Source organism: Struthio camelus, chromosome 1 (genome assembly GCF_040807025.1).
Source record: "Struthio camelus isolate bStrCam1 chromosome 1, bStrCam1.hap1, whole genome shotgun sequence".
Classification (NCBI taxonomy): domain Eukaryota; kingdom Metazoa; phylum Chordata; class Aves; order Struthioniformes; family Struthionidae; genus Struthio; species Struthio camelus.
The window spans coordinates 225,346,968-225,361,510 of NC_090942.1; the positions used below are offsets into that span (position 1 = coordinate 225,346,968).

Here is a 14,543-nt window from a genome sequence, read left to right on the forward strand (position 1 = left end):
TATGGGTTCTTCATAGCAGTAGTTTTACAGAGAAAGAGTAGAGGTAGTGGCTTTGCAAAGCTGAGATTCTGGAAGGGGTGTACATCTTTACATACCTGCAGGATATGAAACTTACCAATTCAGTTGTTGTTTCCAGTCACCTGTAAATGTCTACTGGATTTGCAGTGCTTTGCTATCTGGAATCTGCTTTTGTGCCATCCCTGGGTGCATCCTGAGTTGCACTGCTTCTGCTGTAGTCCAGTCTCTCTGAGCTGAAGACGGGGGATGCTATGGACTACTTTTTTTCTGCTTTGCTTTCTCTGCCCAACTGAGCTCCATGAGGGCCATGGTCCCCTAGCACTGTCACACAGTAGTGTTTTGTTGGATGAGCATGGGGCTGTCAGAGGGGAGCAGAGTTTACTTCCTTGCTTCTCTGCACAGGGTGGTTTCTCCTGGCCTGGCATGCTTGCTAAGGACTCACTGTGGCTACCTTTGGCCGGGGTCAGTCATCGCTGCTGGGAGCGCTTGCTCTGGCCTGGGACGGAAAAGAGTTTTAAAAAAAAAAGTGCATTGAAAGCAACAGCAGCTTCTGGATTCCCAGTCAGCTCTGTTCAAGTGTCATATCTGCTCTTAATGGGGTACCCGGCAGGGCATGGGAGGAGTGGGCAGGATGAGAGGAAGGATGGGGGCTTTAAGGGGCAAAGGGGAGTGAGCAGAGTTACCTGGGGAGGTTGTTGAGTGGGATGTTGGGGGTTGCTGGGGGCTGTGGAGGGGTCTTGCATGCAGATTTGTTGTTACTTGTGCTTGGGGTGAGAGGGTCTGGTGTTCTAGAAATAGTTCGACCCTAGGTTTCCGAGGAGCAGAGTCCTACGCACGTACAACAGCTAAATTATTTATTTATTTAAATGACAGTACGACAGAGTAACAGCTCAAGCAGGGTGCCTCTGGGGAGGGACCCAGAACAAAAGAATTCTTAAGTAATTATAATTTTTACAGTCTTATTTCCCCACGTGCCAGTGAAAGTCTCTTCCAGTCTTCTTTACTGAGTCAGTGGTCTCTTTCTCTCTGATTTGTTGACATCTACATCCCCAGGCCAGTTGCTAGACGGTTGCAATGTTCCTGCTCCACAGTACCATATCTTATCCAAAGGTCAGCCGTTACCTCTGTTCATTCTGGTCACTCTGTTCGGTATCCTTGAGGGCTGATTCTAGCAGATTTTGCAGTTGTGTGGTCAGCAGGTTACAGTGCTGGGAGGCAGTGCTCTTCAGGTTACAGTTCAGTCCTGCGGCCTGCAGACTTCACCTACTTTAGGCACTTATGCTAAACTGAAGCCAAGTTGGCTACAGTTCCCTTCTCTAACACCCAGGATTGTTATACAGGTACTGTAATTGGGAAAATAGCTGACAAAAGAAAGGTTAAAGCTTTAAAGCTTTGTGTGAAATAAAGGATCCTTCCCATACAGCCCGAGTGAGAAGGCTGCAATTCTTATAGCAGCATATCTGTGTAACTTTCTGGTAACAGCAGACCACAATGGGAGTTACTGGAAAGGAGTCAGGAGCACAGCTGGAACAAGGGATATGGTGTTGTTTTCCCTAACGAGATGGGACGAGGCAAGCCTTAGTTGGGGACCTCACCTGCCACCCGAGGCCTGCTCTGCCTGCTCAATGGGGCACCCTGGCCCTACGTGGGGCGCTGGGCCCCAGGTGCTGCTGCCGTCCCTCGGCGCTGCTGTGCCCCGGTGCTGCACCGCCGCCGAGACACGGTGTGCTTGTGAGGTCCCCACCATCGTCTCCTTCTGCAGGACAGAGGTGTCCAGCGGGGAGGGTGCCAAAGCGTCGGGAAGGCACAAAGCGATGGGCCGGGGTGCAGGGAGCGGTACGTAGCCGCCAGCAGGCTGACGCATGCGCACTGCGTTGAGCTGCTCACTGCTGCCCTGGGGCGGGGGCAGTCTTACACTGCAGCCAGCGGGGTCGCGCATGCGCACTGAGGCCGACGAACTCCTTGCTGCCCTCGGGCGGTGACACCCCATTACTGCATCCGGTCAGCTCAGGCGGGCGCAGCAGCCCCGCTCTGCTCCCTGCTGCCCCCAGGTGACGACGAACAGTACTGCAGCCCGGCGATTAACGCAGGCACAGTGCTGCACTGTGCTCAGTGCTGCCCTCGGGTGGTGACACCCCAATACTGCAGACAGCCGAGAAACGACTGCGAACTGGAGCAGAGCTGCGCAGAGCTGCCCTCAGGAGATGAAAGTCCACCGCTGCAGCAAGACGGCTCACGCCTGCGCAGTGCCGCCGCACTGCTCGCTGCTGCCATAGCCTGATTACAGCCCAGTACTGCAGCCAAGCGAAAAAACGCATGAGCACTGCCCCTGACGCGTCCCCTGCAGTCCTCGGGCGATGACAACGCAGTACTGCAGCCAGCGAGGGCGAACCGGGCTTCCCTGTGCGCCCTGCTGCCCTCGGGTGTCGACAGCGCAGTACTGCAGCGAGGGAGCGAGCGCATGCGCGGTGATCCCGCCGTGCTCCCTGCTGCCCTCGGGTGTCGACAGCGCAGTACTGCAGCCAGGGAGCGAGCGCATGCGCGGTGATCCCGCCGTGCTCCCTGCTGCCCTCGCGTGTCGACAGCGCAGTACTGCAGCCAGGGAGCGAGCGCATGCGCGGTGATCCCACCGTGCTCCCTGCTGCCCCCGGGTGTCGACAGCGCAGTACTGCAGCCAGGGAGCGAGCGCATGCGCGGTGATCCCGCCGTGCTCCCTGCTGCCCTCGCGTGTCGACAACGCAGTACTGCAGCGAGGGAGCGAGCGCATGCGCGGTGATCCCGCCGTGCTCCCTGCTGCCCCCGGGTGTCGACAGCGCAGTACTGCAGCCAGGGAGCGAGCGCATGCGCGTTGATCCCGCCGTGCTCCCTGCTGCCCTCGCGTGTCGACAGCGCAGTACTGCAGCCAGGGAGCGAGCGCATGCGCGGTGATCCCGCCGTGCTCCCTGCTGCCCTCGCGTGTCGACAACGCAGTACTGCACCCAGGGAGCGAGCGCATGCGCGGTGATCCCGCCGTGCTCCCTGCTGCCCTCGGGTGTCGACAGCGCAGTACTGCAGCCAGGGAGCGAGCGCATGCGCGGTGATCCCGCCGTGCTCCCTGCTGCCCTCGCGTGTCGACGAACCAGTACTGCACCGGTAAGGCGCCCGCCTGCGCACTGGTTTCCCTGTGCTCCCTGCTGCCCTCCGGTGTCGACACGCCAGTTCTGCAGCCGCCGCTGCCCTCGCCGGCGTACGGAGAATACTGCAGCCAGCCGGCGCGCACCCGCGCAGTGCCGGTCGCCGTGTTCGCCCCTACTCCGCCGTGTTTGGGTAACGGGTAAGCGAAGGGGCCGCGCTCCTCGCCCCTTCCCCGTGCTCACAGACCCGCAGCGCAGAGTGCTTTTCCGTACTGGTGCTTCCTTCCTGTTGTCGCGGGGACGGGCAGTGCCGCCTCGGCGCTGCTCCGCGGTGCCCTCACACCGGTGCAGCACCGGAGCCCGCTCGCTGATCCCCGCCGGGCTCTCGGGCACGGACCGAGCAGCCCCGAGGCGCCCGCCGCTGAGCGCGAGCCCCGCGGGGCCGCGGCGGGGGCGGCGGGCTGCAGCCCCGCGCCGGGAACACGCGGGGGCGCCGTTCCCCGCCTGGCCCCCCTCCCGCTCCCCCTCTCGCCCCCTCCCCTTCCCTCCGTCCCTCCCACTCCCCTCCTCGCCCCTCCCCTCCCCTCCCGCTCGGGGCGGAGCCGGCGCATGCGCGGTGCTCGAGAGCCGGGCCCCCGGCGCTGCCGCGCCCCGTTCGCAATCGGCGCATGCGCGGCGGGCGGCGCATGCGCGGCGGCGAGGAGCAGCATGGCGGCGCGCGGGGACGGAGTTTTCGCTGGGACGGCGGCAGGTGAGGGCCGAGGTCGCCCGGAGTCGGGGATCTGGGGGCCCCGGTGAGGTGAGCGCGTCCCTTCGGGCGGCCGCGGGCGTCGGGCGGTTCCTGCCCGCGGGGGCCGTCGCTGCGTGGAGGCGGAGGTGCGGGGCGAGATTTGGCGAGGGGGCTCGGGCCTGGCGCCGCGCCGCGCCGGCAGCGCGGCCCAGGGTCTGCCGGGAGCGCGGGTTTGACCGTCCGTTTGCCGTGTGTCGCCCTCAGGGCCCCGGTTCCTCCCCGGCGCGGCCGGGGCGGGCGCTCGCCCCTGCGGAGGCGGCCGGGAGGAGCGGCGAGGCTGGCGGGCCCCGGAGCGGCGCTGGGCGGACGGCTCCCGTCGCGGCAGGCCTGCCCGAGGGTGCTGGTAAGTCGCAAGGAAGCTTAAAGCTACCGGACCAAACCGACTTAAGGTCACTTTGAGCCAGGTGCAGTTAGCGCAGCGCCGAGAACGTTTACTTGAGAGTTGTAGCTAGGGAAACGAGAAGGTGGACAGGGGAAAAATACGCCCAGGCGCCCTGAGGCCTCCCCCAGTCGCAGGCACAGACTGTGGGCCCCAGCCAACCCGGGTACCAACTGACTGTAACCCCTGCTGAGCCTCGCTGAGCCCCGCGCCCTCCTGCACAGCTGCCCCACAGCTGTGGGGTTCCCCAGTCCAGTGTGTGTCGATGGGTCCTCCGTTGCCTCTTACATCTCCCCAGGCACGCGTATGCTGCACAGGAATGTGGGTGTCTCCAGCAGTGGCACAGCAGCCTGATGCCTGTCTGGAAGGTGGGGTCCTTCACAGCTCTTCTGGGCTCTTGGTGAGTTCCCTGCTGCCTCTTCTGGCATTCTGTACAAGCTCGTAGATCCTTCCTCCTCTTCCAGTGGCTTCTCCTGCAAAGCTGACAGCCACATGCAGCACTGCTGTGCACTCAGTACGCATCTGGGGTGGCACCCCTGCCGTTGAGGGCCCTGCAGATTCCCACCCTTCCTGCTTCCAGCTCCCCCAAAAGCCAAGAAACCACCCACAGATCCTGTCCTAACACCCCTACAGACCCCAAAATGCCTCCAAACCCTGCCACAACATTGTCACTGACTCCAGACTTTCCCCCTCCAAGCCCCATACAGTCCTAAAACCACTCCTAGACCCTGTCCCCACAGCAGCGAGGTGTCCTAATTAGAGGGTGTGATCTGTGTCCCCCTTGACTCAGTCCTGCTTTGGAGAAAAGAGAATTTGCAGCACTTCTTGGTGAAGAATGTTGGCAGGTGGGTGCACAGATGACAAACCGATTTTTCTCTTTTTCTGAGCCACCTCTCGGGACCCTCTGTGCCTGCAAGAGGACTTTCTAAATGCGGCTGGTCTAGGATAATTGTGCTCTGTGCAATGCTTAAGGAGAACATTAACATACAATTGCAGGCTAAGGAATAACCTAAACAAATAAAAGGCTCAGGAAAAGCCTAAGGGAACGCTGAAGGGCTATGGGAAGCCCCCAACCATACTGTAGAAAAAAGTGTGGGTCTTAGGCACGTCCTCAGAGAAGGAGAGATGTGTTACTCCAATCCATGGGACAATAATGGGTGCTATTAATTACCACCTTTAATTACCAAAAGCGTTGTGAAAGCAGAAAGGGCTAGAGATGATGCATAGCAGATTATGGACTATACGTAAAGTTGAAACAAACAACAACCCCCTCTTAAAATAGAAACAGGTTAGTCCTAGGCAGTAGATGAATGTAGCTTTGAGTAATGTGAAGAGCAGGGGTTATGTCAGTCACCCTGAAAGCCCTGGAGAAGTGGTGCAAAAAATCTATACCCTTGTGGCCTCATCAGTCTTTTGGGTTTGTTTGGCAGGGTAGTCCACTGAAGGAGAACGTTTTGAAGAGAAGCAGCTAGACCTAGTGATCCAGTTGTTCACCTTTGGTCATTGCCTCTAAGGCAAGCATCCGCATATAGGAGGAATAATCTAGGAGATGTATCAAAAAGGTAACAGGTTTGAAACAGAGGCAGGCAAATTAAGTGCTGTCATTCTTCCATGTAGTTAAAGACTGAGAGAATTGTTGGTTAAGCATGTGTATACAAGGGTTTGAGAAAGGATATTGAGTGGTACAATAACACTGAACCAGACTAAGGTTTCATGGAAGATGGCATAGGTGTGTACTAGGTGATGTGCCTGCCTGTCTAATAACCTAGCCCTAGTTGCTGTATGTTTTGTTACCAAACTGTTTACCCTGTAACGTATGATGCCGAGTGCTGTTATAACACCTTTCCTTTAAGGAAAAGAAAAAAGAGAAAAAGAACGTGCACAAATGTAAGCGTTTCATTGAAGCAAGTTTATCTGTTTAAAACACAAGTTCATCTGTTTGTTATAGAGATGGAAGCAATGATAGCAAATGCTGACAAAGAGAAAAGATGGACAAGCAGTTTTTTTGTGACTAATACCTAATGGACTGGGTGAAACAGGGAAGCACAAATGAAGCTTAATGGACCCTTAATATCATCAGAAACTGCTGCAGAAGGAGTGTTCCAGTGAGGGTAATTGAGGTAACTATTGATAAGAAATGCCTGTTATTTCTGTCTCCCGGGGGCGGCACTGAGGACTAAAGTAACCCGTTCTTACCTTTTGGATATCGTTAACTGTATCTGCCTCAGTTTTGCTTTGGTTGTTATCTTATATCCGTATACAAAAAGGAAAAGATATCATACTTGTTAGATTAACTGCCGTGGCTGAAATTGAACAGACCGGGAAAACGTAAGCAAGCTGAAGTAATAAAATCAAATGGAACCAACTGAAAACTGTCTCCATCTCCCCAAAAGGGAAACCCCATTCCTCCTGTTGAGGAAGGATCCCTAGGAATAGTGATCAGGATAACAGATCACCAACATATAACAGAAGGTCTGCACGTGTTACAAAAAGTATGCTGCATACATATTTCTTTGCGTGTGACTTTATGTATCTATGAAGCATCATATTTTAAGAGCTACAAGACAGCAACTTATTATCATAGGGGAATGATAGTCAAGTGACCAGAGTTCCCGAAGAGGAAGTGAGAGTGAGAGAGAAGTATCTGAATTGTAAAATTAAGAGGTGAATTTCAGGAAGGCTCAATTGGTGCAACCCCAGGTTCCTGATATGGCAATGGTATTTGGGGAAACAGGAATAGAGTAGCTAGAAAAAAGGTTAAAGCCTTATGAAATTAAGACTCTTTCTTGTCAGTTCCAACTTTAGGGCAATTTTAGGAGGATTTAATTACCTCCGGCAGTGTTAATATAACTTGCGTGGTATCGGCAGACCACGGTGGGAATTACGGGAAAGGAGTCAGGAATGGAGCTGGAACAAGGAACATGATGCTGCTTTCACTCAACTGAAAGAAGCGGCTGTAAAATCTCCTGCCCTCAAATTCCCAGGGCAAGGCAAGCCTTTTTCAGTAAGGATTCCCACATCTACTGATTTCGTGGGAGCAGCGCTGCTGCAAAAGAGCAGTAGAGGGAAAGTGGGTGCCAGTGGCATCATCCTTACATCCCCTTTGAGGCCCGAACAGAAACTCTCTGGCTGTGAGAAAGACTGTTTAGAAGCAATCTGGGCTGTAACTGTCTTTGAGACTTTTACCTTTTATCAGCCCAGATGCAGCCCAATCTGCTCAATTCCCTCTATTCCCTCAATTACCGTCAGGGAAATGAATAGGCAGCAGAGTATCCTCTGTCCAGGTGGCACAGTGGGCACTGATCTTAACAAGGGGGGAGTTACAGTGCAAGTGTACCAAGAAGCGGATCGTCTTCTGTGCATCTGAATTGAATGAGGGGTAGAGCGCGGTTGTGCCAAAAATGTGGACACAGAAGGCTTCTGAAAGATTAAGCTCTAGCGGCTACTTAGTCTAACTTCCCTTTCACAGCAACCCAAATGTCATCATAGATTCCAAAAGGGTGGTTGGGGGAAGCGGTATTTGTGGCTTGCATCTTATCATTTACCTTGCTTGTGTGTGTATTAGACCTACTTTGGTGCTTATAAACAAGTTTGGATTCTTATGATTTTCTGCAGAGCTTTGATTTTTTTCACTTTGCTTTATACTTTCGGAGGGTGATGGATTTTACCATGCCTCCATCAACAAGCGCTGGCTGACAAAGTTATAATGTCCCAGCGGAGACTCTTAGGCGAGACAGAGTTGTTCAGACACGCAGCCTGCCAGAAGAACGTCACCTGGGAGGGGTTGCTAGCCTTGAGCTGTAGGCGCTGATGCATATGGCTCATTCTGGCAGACACGGAGGGGTTTTCTTTGGTGGCGGAAATTGTAGCTTGACTGTACACCCTATAGCGACGGTATTTTTGTGTTTATAAATTGTGTTAATCTTAGGTATTCAGAACATCGGGGATCGACTACATGCTGCCATGAAGAACTACAGGCTACCGCTCTCAGACCTTTGTAAGTTACAGCGAGTCAAGAGCGGCCAGGAGAATCCAAATGCCAGTGGAAAGGTTCTCTGCGTGGTCTTGCTGAAGAACTTCGGCTGTAGGAAGGTTGGCTGCATCCTCACTGGACTTGTGAGTAATAAGCCACAATTCATGGACCAGCCAAGGAGAGAGGGAATATGGTGTTGCTGTTGCTAGCAGGGCCACAAGGTCTGTGTGAAGCCTCACCTGCCTGTTTGGAGCTTTATTTTGGTCTGTTTACCTGTAGTAACCAGTGAGGCCTAAAATAAGAGTTTTTGTGGCTAGATGGGTAAGCTGTGACCCCGCCTGTCTTTGCCTTGCTTTGCTGCTTAATGTAATAACAGTAACTTGGGACCCCAGAATAAGAAGTGTTACAGTGATTAAGGGGAGTTCTGCATTTGCCCAGGTTAGGGAGCCGTTAAAAAAAGCTCTAAAACGAAAATCTCCCAGTGACTTTTGTGGTTTGATTTATTTGCAGGATAATGTTCCGAGGGCCGGCAACTTGAAGAGGAGCAGCTCAACCCATTTTGTTGATTTCGGTGATACTGTCTTAAGGAAGCATGTAAGTACGGGAGAGGTCTGGGAGAGTTTTCAAACAAGACAGGGAAGAGCAAGGAAGATTCGAGAGTGTGGAAAAACGAGGTGCTATGAGTACTGAAGTTGTTAAGGGCTGAGAGAATTTGGGGTTAAGCACGTGCATATGAAGGTCTGAAAGGGGCTAATGCATGAGGAATAGTAAAATACCGTGACTGAACACAAGGTTCCTCTCCAGGAACTGTGGACCCGTGGGTGCACCCTCACTCTTGCAGACACAGACACTCTGGAGGTGTAGGGATACGGGCAAGCAGGCCCACAAGTGGCCTCCACGTGCCTTTCGGTGTGGCTGCGGGTCCTCCGCACAGCAGTGCGCAGAGAGCTCTGCATCTCAGTAGGTGAGTGGAACTGGAGCGTGTTGAGGGCTGTTCCGGGCTGTCTGGATCCATCTGGTTCCACTCGCTGTCCCTCTGTCCAGCGCTCCATCTTTTTCTTTCTTTCCCCGTAGCTCTGTCCGATACCCCGTCCCTTTGTTCAGCTACTCAGTGCCCTGCCCAGTTCCCCATCCCTCTGGTACTCTTTGCATCCCTCTGTCAATATCTTCCTCCCTCCGACTGGCTCCCTATCGCTCTATCCAGCTCTCCATCATCCTTTTCCCCTCTCTGTCCCACTACCCGCCCGCTGTTCCTCTGTCCAGCTCCCCATCCCTCTGCTGCTCTTGTCTGTCTCTTTGTACCTTTCCAGCCTTCTGTCCCCCTCTCCAGCCTTCTCTTTCTATTTCTGTCCCTCTGTTCAGCTCCCCATCCATCTATTTGTCTCCCTATCCCTCTTTTCCCCTGTTCTATCTCATCTCTCTGTCTGACTTCCCCTCCCTCTTTTTTTTCTCTCCACCTTTCTGGTTGGCTCTTCATCCTTCTCACTCTCTTCCCATTGCTCTGACTGGCTCCCTTTCCCTCTCTTCCAGTCCCCGTTCCTCTGTCTGGTTCTCCACCCTTCTCTTTTGCTTCCCGTCCCTCTGTCTGCTTCCCCTTCCCTCCTTTCCTCTCTTTATTCTTCTGTCCACTTCTACATCCCTCTTTTTCTCTCTTCTGCTCCCTGGTCCTCTGTCCAGCCCTCCACCTGTCTGGCCCTCTGTCCTCTTTTTCTCTTCCTTTGTCCAGGGCCCTGACCCTGGGGCTAGGTCTCTATCCTTCTCTTTCTTTTTCCATCTGTCAGCCAAGCTCTCTATCCCTCTTTTCTTCTGTTCTGCTCCTTGTCCCTCTGTCCAGCTGAAGGTTCATCATTCCTTTGTGTTTTGTCTGGTGTGGAAGGTGTCAAGAGGCAATTGGTGCTCGGCAGAGACGATCAGTAGCAACCAGAGGGTCCCATCAATCTGCCTGGTTCAGGTCATGTCAGATACCCCTGCAGTGACTCTGTGCAGAGGCATGGGGCTGCGGATGTGCAGTGGGGGAGCACTAATGGGCCAAAGATGCTGTGGGGGGATGTGGTAGACATTAGCATGTGGTAGAGATTAGCAGAGGCTCTGAGTATTCGGGTGTTAGGACAGGTGCAGGTAGGGCAGGGTGTGCTAGGGCAGTCTGGAGCTGCTGTTGTCCGTCTTACACGTCAGCGCAGTCTGCAGTTACTGTGTCTTGTCTGCCTGTGCGCAGACAGGGCTGCTGCGCGGTGCAGTTGGAGTCGTGATTGTGTCGCTGGCATTGAGCCCTGTTTTCTGACTTTATGCAAACTGTTGTCTTCCCTACATCAGCCTTACTCTGCTCCTCTTCCAGGAGCCTGTGCTCAGCTCTGCTTTCCAACACGCTGTCACGTCACAGGGATTTCCAGCACGGTCTGTCTAACTTGGGCCACATGCTAGGCAGCCTGAACGAGTGAAGCAAAATCCTTCTTCTGTCATTGTCCAGGCCAGAGTCAGTTTCCCATCAGCTCAGTCTCCAGAGTTTGGAGTTTTTGGAGGCCTTAGTTTTTATCCTGCCTTGGCTGGACAGTGCTTTCTGAGAGTGTCCGTCAGCGGCACAGTTTCCCTGAGGAGGACCATCTACCGAAGGCTGGAGGTGGCCGAGTGCCTGAGCGAGCCTGACTGTATGTGAGGGCTGCCGTGACATCCTTGCGATAAAACGGAGCCTGAGAGAGTGACTGGAGCAGTGTAGAGGGTCAGTCATAATTGTGGGAATAGTTACGGGCCTTGGACTAGGGAGTAGTTCTAGGAGGGCTGTGCAGTTGCCTGGCCTCTCAGTAACTGTTCTGGCTTCTTTGCAGGTGCTGAAGCATAGTCTGGCAGTCGAAGGAGCGGTGTCACAGCTGGGAGCTCTGCGGAGATCTGTGGCTGGCCATGAAGGTTGCGCTCTGACTTGCAGCGTGGACACAGCTAAGTCTTGGGGCTGCACTGTGTGTGTGCAGGGCTGGGAGGTGGAAGGTGGTTGTCCCCTAGGTGGTTGCTGGAGTCACTGGCTGTGGATGTTTGCCCATGGAACTGAGGGGACCAAAAATATTAATTGTCTGTAATGGAGTTGAATAAGCGCTTGCAATGTTTCAGGTAGGTTCAGTGGAAGTGCAGCTTACTGCAGTCCTGTGGAGCGATTCTTGCATGTGCTCACATTTGAATGGTGGCTAAGACCAAGCTTATAAACAGCAACTGTAACATGATTCTGATGCATATCTTCCTGTTCTGCTGAACTTCTAAATGAAGGGGAAACTTCTTAAGCTGTGGACAAAACTTGCAAGCTCATGTGTACTTTGATGTTTCTTGCTTAAAGCTGAGGGTTTGGAGTTTTTCACTTAAGGTTTATTGTTTAGTTTGTTGTTGAGGGTCTGTCACTCAGGGGCTATGGTTTATTACTTTATTTTGTGGGGTTGTCTTTATCAGTCAGGGTTTACAGTTCGCTGACTTAGCGATCAGGGCGCAGGATTTAAAATCCAACCTCATCCGTAAATTTTAAAGCAACCACTTGGGTTCCAAGATTTGCAGTTTGTCACTTAGGGTTCAGGGCTTACGCCTTACTGATAAATGACAAGGGCTGAATCCTTAGATAATAAACTGTAAGCCCCGAAGCCTAAGCAGCAGGCTGCAAACTCTCCTTTGGGGTTCCTAACCTTCCCCTGTTCCCAGTGTTCAGCTTTGCGCACTGACCTGAGGTCTGGATTTGATAAGGCGCAGGCCCATCACACTGAGAGTGGTGATGTGACAGGTGAGGTGAGAGCTGTGAAAGTGTCTTGCAGGGCTCTAGTCTGGGGTAGGGCAGTAGTGCAGACAGGCAGGATCAGAGATCAAAGATCCTCTCACCTGTCAGAGCTGAATCCTATCCCTGAAGGAAAAAGTAGAGGGGATAGGCTGTCAGCTACTCAGACGCCTGCCACCTCAAGGGCAGCAGCAGGAGCTGACCCTTCCCCAAAGGACCGACGAACGCTGGTGCAGAGATGACTCTTCAGGTGTCACAGGGTAAGGAGAAGCATGCTGGCACTGAGCTCCATGGCAGACTCTCTCCCAGGTGTTGCTTCTGTGCAGTAAAACAATAAACAGTTGCTTTACTCTTTGCGCTCGTGTCTGTGGTTTCTGCTGTCGCTTTGCCTGAAGATGATGCCCAGGGGAGGAGGTTACACATTGTGTCTGGGATTGGGAGCTGGTCCCCACATCCTTTGTACTTGGGGGTCCCTGCGGTTCCCAGGGACCCCAGTGCTGTTCACAGGGCTCGGGGTAACTTCCCTTGCATTGCCTTGACCCTTGGGGCTCTTGGTGGAGATTCCCATTATCCTGGGGGCAGCCAGGGCCCCTCCAGGGCTGTGTGAAGTCCCCAGACTGCCCTCAGATTTGCTTTCAGCACTCCGCAACGTCTCTCGTGTCGGTGGCGGGGGTCTGTGTGCCTGGTGCTGGGAGACAGAGTTTTCCTGGGGAAAGGGGGAGCCTGCAGGCACCTTGCCGTCAGCTGCACTGAGCCCTGTGACATGCCTTGTGGCCCCTTTAGTGTGCACAAAGGCCCTTCACTTGAATTTTGGTTTGCCCAAGAGCCCTACATTTGCCCTTTGGTGGTCCTCAGGACAGCTCAATTCACGTTTTGGGTTGCTGGCAAGCCCTCTGTGTGCTTTTCCGCGTGCCCTGGGGCCCGATGTTTGTTTTGCAGCACACTGCAAAGTTCCTTGTCCAGGGATCCAGGACAAGGATCCCTGGAAAGATCCAGAGGATCTTTATCCCCTGTCCCAGAGTTTTCTGGGTGATTTTTGGTGTGCCCCAGGGTCCTGCCTTTGCCTTTTGATGCCCCCAGAGTCACTCTGTTTGCTCTATCATCACCTGGTAATATTTTTTTTTAAACTTCTATTGCACCCAGAGGTCTCGATTTGTTCTCTTGTGCCCTGAATACTCCCTTTTCCTCTCTGTACAGCCCAGGGCTCTCCCTTCAGCTTTTAGCGAGCACCTCTCAGGCGCTGGGGTGCCTCTGCTGCCCTGGCAGCCCCAGCTGTCCCTGATGGGGCTGAGGGTAATTCCCTTCCCCTGGTTCCTGAGGGCTGCAGCTGTGGACCCTGGGGCTGGAACAAGCCCCAGGTGGGGCTGATGGCCACGGCAGGCATGCGCCGGGGCTGGGGCCGCAGTCGGGAGGAAGCTCGTGCAGGGGCTGGTCTGGGACAACGGAGCTGCCTCTGAGCACCGCCCGCCGGGACCGGCGCTGCGGCCGCACCGCGGAGGAGGTGAGCGGGGCCGGGGGGTGCGCGCGTCCCGGCAGACGGGAGCATCTCGGGCCAGCGGAAACTGCGCCGGGGATGGCGGTGCACCAGGGCGGTGGGGAAGAGCGGAGCACCGGGGCCACGGGGAGTGGTCAGGAAGGGGGTGCGCCAGGGCTGGGGGAGAGGTAGGAGGGGGGCCAGGGCTGTGATGGGGCGAGGAGGGGAGAAAAAAGGGGGGCGCCAGGGCGAGGGTGGAACGAGGAAGGGGTTGCACCGGGGCTGGAGGAGGAAAGAAAAGGGGCGTCGGGGCTGCAGTGGTGCGGGGGGAGGGAGGACGGGGGGGCGTCGGGGCTGGCGGGGTTGGTTTATTGCGCGGTCGGAGTGGCGCGAGGGGTCCTGGGTCAGACCGGGACCGTGTCGGGGGGGGCGGGGGAAGGAGAGATCCCAGAGGAAGGCCTGGGAGAGTCGCAGTGGGGGCAGGGGCAGTGTCGGAGCTGACCCGGGGCCGGTCCGGCGGCGTCGGGGGAATCTCGGGCCGGGGTTGGGGATCGCGGGGCCGCGCTCCGGGCTCGGCGGCGTCCGGGTGTCAGGGGGCGGGAGGGTGGTTGGGACGGGAAGGAACTGAATCGCCCGAGGGTCAAGCTTCACCGAGCGCTGAGGACCGCGGCATGCCGGGAGCAGTAGTCTTCCGGCACGGGGCTTCCGGGCGGCCATGTTGTTTCGCGGGCCATGCCGGGAGCAGTACTCTTCCGGCACGGGGCTTCCGGGCGGCCATGTTGTTTTGCGGGCCATGCCGGGAGGAGTAGTCTTCCGGCACGGGGCTTCCGGGCGGCCATGTTGGTTCGCCGTGCATGCCGGGAGGAGTAGTCTTCCGGCACGGGGCTTCCGGGCGGCCATGTTGGTTCGCTCTGCATACTGGGAGGAGTAGTCTTCCGGTACGGGGCTTCCGGGCGGCCATGTTGTTTCGCTCTGCCTGCCGGGAGCAGTAGTCTTCCGGCACGGGGCTTCCGGGAGGCCATGTTGCTTTGCGGGCCATGCCGGGAGCAGTAGT

At 55.4% G+C, this 14,543-nt stretch overlaps 1 long non-coding RNA gene across 1 annotated transcript; it reads right to left on the reverse strand.

Annotated features, from left to right (window-relative positions):
• Positions 1-9,700: 9,700 nt before the first annotated feature.
• LOC138065702 (uncharacterized) lies at positions 9,701-14,102 on the reverse strand. The gene is made up of 2 exons (XR_011138810.1): positions 13,992-14,102; positions 9,701-12,333 (listed from the first exon to the last, which is right to left on the reverse strand). It is a non-coding gene; the product is annotated as an uncharacterized lncRNA (long non-coding RNA).
• Positions 14,103-14,543: the final 441 nt, after the last annotated feature.